The sequence below is a fragment of the Polyodon spathula genome, chromosome 3 (genome assembly GCF_017654505.1).
Source record: "Polyodon spathula isolate WHYD16114869_AA chromosome 3, ASM1765450v1, whole genome shotgun sequence".
Classification (NCBI taxonomy): domain Eukaryota; kingdom Metazoa; phylum Chordata; class Actinopteri; order Acipenseriformes; family Polyodontidae; genus Polyodon; species Polyodon spathula.
This window is the reverse complement of record NC_054536.1, coordinates 70,168,644-70,174,127: the sequence shown is the minus strand read 5'-3', so window position 1 is coordinate 70,174,127 and position 5,484 is coordinate 70,168,644. Positions and strand designations below refer to the sequence as shown.

Genomic DNA, 5,484 nt, shown 5'->3' with positions numbered 1-5,484 from the left:
TCAGCCAGCATTTCAGGTAGTAAGTAGTCTGTCTTATGAATAATTACAACGAAGAGCACATTTCTGCACCCTGCTCGCTATTCCATAGCATTAACTATTAGTTACTATAGCACGGGTATTCAAGTACACAGTAAGCAGGTAGAAAACTTAAAAATTTAGTCATCTACATAAAATATTTTAGGTTTCAACTACCCCAAGTTAATTAGCACCAATGTACTACGTTACCTTAGCTAATGTAGTCCAAGATTAGTGAAACCAGACAGCAGTGATATTAACAAAAGGAGACTTGATCAGTGTCTGCGTAAAAGTCAGTATATAGTGCTGTTTTTCATGTTTGCTTCATGCATTTCAGGGGACGTTGTCTGCTTTGTGATGTATTTATCTCCTGAATATGATATAATGAGAGCACACTATGGTGCACAGAAGGATGAGGCCACATGGGCCAAATACTTTTGTTAGAACTGTGGACTGTTAAAACAAAAGAAAAAAAAATAATTTAAAACATATTTTACCAGACCTTTGACTTGACTTTGAAATGTTCAGGTTCTGAGTACACGATTCCAAGAGTATAGAGCTGCAGAACGAAGGCTCCCACTCGTAATATACATTGTGCTTCATTGAGCCGCAACAACCCTACCACGTGACCATAATACCCAACAAACCTTAGGTTTAGGGTTAGGTTATTGTTGTGTGTATTTAAAGTTAAGGCCACTATCTCACGAACCTTAGGTTTAGGGTTAGGCTACTGTTATGAATTAAACTTTGTTTTAGTACCTAAATGTATCACCCTTATCATGTGATCGGGCTATAGCATATAATGATGACATCTATTTCCAGTTGCGCACGCAGCACTACCCTGTGCGAACTCAGCATGGATCCTCCATCCATGTAGCTCTCGTCGTGCAGCTCCAGCACTGCAGTCACACGTGCGCAGCTTTTAATAGACATCAACATAGTAGAGTAGATTAAGTCTTTAATATCCCCAAGGGGCAATTTGCTTTACAGCCGGTAGTCAAGAGAAAACACACAACATATATCAACAATACAATACAGCAGAAATAAATACATGCATAGCAATAACAACAATAACAACAACCCAGTCACATGACCATCAGGGAAGTGCAAATAAGCAAGGGTCCTGGCCAAACTTGGTTCACAACAGGAAATCGCAATTAACTGCCTGTGGCTAAGCATCAATATGTACACATTTATTTTTAAAACATCGATAGCTGATGGAATGAAAGATTTCCTGAACCTAATAGTTCCACACCCCGGGAGGCGAAACCTGCACCCTGAAGGTAGCAACTGGAACTCACCATAGAGAGGGTGGTGGGAGTCCAGTAAAATAGACTGAGCCTTTTGAGAAACTCTCACTTGATACAGATGAGAAAGATCATGGAGAGTAACAACAATTATCTTACAGCTTTGTTTAACAATGTTGTCCAGTTTATTTTTGTTTTTCACACTAAGATTGCCAAACCAGCAGATCATGGCAAAGGTTATGGCAGACTGAATGAACGAAGAATAAAACACTTTCATCAGTGTAGTGTCTACATTAAAACGCCTCGCTTCCTCAAGAAGAATCTTTGGTTACCCTTTTTGCAGATGAGATCAGTGTTCGCATCGAAAGTAACCTTATTGTCAATGATGGTCCCCAGATACTTATATTGCTGCACAGACTCAACTGGTTCACCCTTGATGAGAGTCAGCACTGGGGGAGAAGGTCTCCTATGAAAATCAATAAACTATTATTTTATCTTTGATACATTCAGTTGTAGAAAATACTGGTCACACCATCTGACAAAGTCTTCTACAACTGGGCCATGACTCTCTTCTTCTCCATGTAGGAGGCTCACAATTACAGTCATCAGCGAACTTCAAAATGTGTCTCGATTTGTAGTTACTCTGGCAGTCATTAGTGTACAAGACAAACAAAAGTGGAGAAAGTACACAACCTTGTGGGGAGCTTGTAGAGGAGGAGAGCTTACTGGACAGAGATCCATTAACTCGAACTCTCTGTGATCTATCAGTTAAAAATTTTATTAGCCAACAGACAGTGTTAAAATCCATGTTGAAATTAGACATGAGCCTACGTGGAAGGGCATGAGGCTGTATACATTAAAAGCTGAAGAGAAATCAATAAAAAACAGCCTTGCATGATTCTTATTCACCTCTAGATGCCTCAGGACTAGGTTTAGTAGGGTGATAGTGACATCGTCCACCCCCCTCCTAGCCCTATAAGCAAACTGGAGAGGGTCTAACTTGTCCCGAGTCATGGACAAAATCTCACTTTTGACAATACATTCAAAGGTCTTCATGACTAGTGAAGTGAGCGCCACAGGGCGATAGTCATTTAATGCCTTAGGTGTTTTTACTTTAGCTACTGGGACCACAATAGATTAATTCCATATCAAGGGTACTTTCTGCTGAATCAATGACAACTGGAAAATAAATTAAAGCATACTACTGAGTTGTCTACCACAATTCTTCAGTAATTTTCCCCCAATACCGTCAGGACCAGGACTTTTCCTTTCCTTGATAAGGCCTAGAGAATTGCACACCGTCAATCTTAATCTTACAGTCTGAGACTCTGTCTCTGAACTCAGAGAGCTCAGCATTAAAATCATAAACATCAAACCTAGAATAAAATATGTTTAATTCCTCTGCTAATTCAACATCTGACTTATCTGGACACACTACATTCCTCCTTTTATTTTGCATCCCAACCATGGGCTTGAGTTTCCCTTGGTCAACTCACCCTCCACCTTGTCTTTGTACCTGAGTTTAGCTAACTTTATATCCCTTTTAACATTCTTTTGGACCTCACCTCTTTGTACACTATCCCCCTGGTTAAAAGTCAACTTCTTCTGGATAAGAACACCTTTAAGTGATTTGCTGATCAAGGGTTTATTATTGGGAAAGATAGTACAAGTTTTACAAGGAATAACCAAATTTTCACAGAAGGTAATGTAACAAGTTACTGTGTCAGTTAATTAATCTAAATCAGCACATGAGTCTTTAAATACCAACACTTATTAATTATTAGGGGAGACCTGTCTTGTTCATACAAGGACATTTTAAAACAGTGTTGATGATGATTATTATTTAAATACAGATGACTGTAGTACATGATTGCAATGGGAATGTCAGATTATATGGTAAAATGCATATCACTGTGTGCATTATTACATATTATTACAGTTGTCCATATCACACTATGACATTTCCCCAATAATAAAGAATCCCAGTAGCTGAAAAAAGAAGCATATGAGGAACATAAGAAATTTACAATATGTACAATAATGATGTCTATTACAACCTGCGCACGCATGACTGCACGGCTGGTGCAGCACGACGAGAACTGCATGGCTGGAGGATCCAGGCTGCAGAGATACACTGTTCGTTCATTCTGCAGCAATACCCCTCTCCAAGATTCCTAGGTCAACTCTTACTAAATATATAAGGAGGGCTTTTATTGTGAAAGAGCCGTATTCAAATGAGTGTGCCTCTCCTGGGAGGGGCACATATTTTGAATTATTTTACTGCTGCTGCCGCTGTCCCTGACACAAAAGAGCAAAAATTTGGAAGGAAGCATGCAAACGTCGAAAGAAACCTGAACCCAGCATTAAAAATGAATACATTACAAATCTTTACACTTTACAAGTTCAAGATAAGTTAAGAAGCCGGAGTTATCAAATCGTGAAGGAAATGCAAAAGTAACATTTTATATTCGATAAATGGACACAGGGTACGTGTAATAAGAAGACAGCAATGTATATTTGTTTGAGGAATAAGTGGTGAATTTAAACAGCAGGAGATAATAAAAGGTTTACCCTGTGATGTACAGTACGCGGTATTTCGCTTCTGTCTGAAAATTGATTGAACAAGTACAATATCTCATCTTTCCACAGTGAATCGAAATGGTACGTTACACTTTCATTTTTCATTACTTTCTTATTAACGACACAGTAAAAAACAAATAAATAAATAAAAAGTGTTAGATCATGAACCTTCCACGGCTGGTCCAGAGGCTATGGAGTACATTTAATCAACAACAGGTGATGTAAAACAGTTAAATACTACTAAAAAAATGTCTACTCTCTCCATCCTCGGCATTCGTGAAGGTGCATGTGCTATTTGGCTGTGCAGTGCTAAATTTAATGGAAGTGCCAGTTCGGGTATGTGACTTAGTTGACGACCAGAACACAACTGCGTGGGAAAGATTATAGCGAGTCACATATACTCAAATATTAATTATGTGAATTCCCAAAGATACACGCTTCAGAAAATACTTGAGAAAAAGGATTAGCTCCCTGAAAGAGGTAAAGGGACTCTATCAAAACTTACGGAGTTTACAGATTAACAAAAATGCAGAAAAACTAAGCAGAAGTTGTATTTAAACTAACCGTGCAAATGGACTGTTAAACGTCAGATGGGCGATCGGCTGCTCTAATAAAAACGCACAGAAAGATAAACTAGGGAAGAATAAGCTGGCACCTATAAGTTATATTTTAGTGAACCTTGTCTGCTGGGTAAAGGGTTAATTTATTTATTGTCTTTTTCATAAACTTTGTAGGTCGGCTGATAAAAGTTTTCAAGCACATATTTTAAATGTAACCGCCGCCTTTCCAAAATAAACAATCCTGACAACAATAACGGTTTTAAATCCGTGCACAAGTCATCCGGCAGCAAGAGGGGCTGTAGTTATATCTAAACATAAGGTACTGGTGATATACTGTGTGTAAAAACGTGGTTTTAATGTTAACCAGCGCACTTGGATTGCTCGCCTAAAAAATGCCTAACTGTTAAGAAAGCAGGGAAGAGTCCATTCAAATCTGGTACATTATGCTGTTTTGGGTCTTTTACATCTTTTTAAAATTTAATTTATCATACGTCCATCCTTTTTACATCGTTGTTAATGTAATTTATAATATTTTTCCACCATTAAGAAAATATTATGTGAATATGTATCATATGCAATATATTGGGTCTTTATTTTTAACTTGTGCAACTTTGCACTTTGTCTTGTTCTTCGTGAATTGTATTTTCTTTTTAGAGAAATTGATTGTCTGTTTCCAGTTTAACTTTGCAAAAAACATAATGTATAATTAATGGTAAATGTTCCTGGGTTTGACAATAGGAAACACCCATCAAATAGAAATTGATTGCACCTGTACTAAAATCTGACAGTGTACTACTTTCAACTTGACAACGTGCCGATTTCTAACATTACACGGGTCAAGTTTTGGTACATGTACCACTTTGTAACACTACACCAGCGTTGTGCCGAACAGCGTCATCAGAAGAAAACTGTCTCGAATTTATATGCGCATGCCTAGAATATTTGTTCCTCCATCTTTGCCACATGTCACATTTCATTTTGAATCATGTACATGAAAGAAATGGTTTTAGAAAACATTAACATTTTTAAACGGAGGGTAAATACCCAAATAATTGTTGCAAAAATCAACAAAGAAGTTTAAG

At 37.7% G+C, this 5,484-nt stretch overlaps 1 protein-coding gene across 1 annotated transcript in view; it reads left to right on the top strand.

The window, feature by feature from the left end:
- The first annotated feature begins 3,556 nt into the window (after positions 1-3,556).
- LOC121313361 (Golgi-associated kinase 1A-like) overlaps positions 3,557-5,484 on the top strand; it is a 33,886-nt gene continuing 31,958 nt past the window's right edge. Inside the window, exon 1 of the mRNA XM_041245784.1 lies at positions 3,557-3,923. The gene's annotated coding sequence lies outside the window, so the exon portion shown is untranslated. The remainder of the gene's footprint in view (positions 3,924-5,484) is intronic.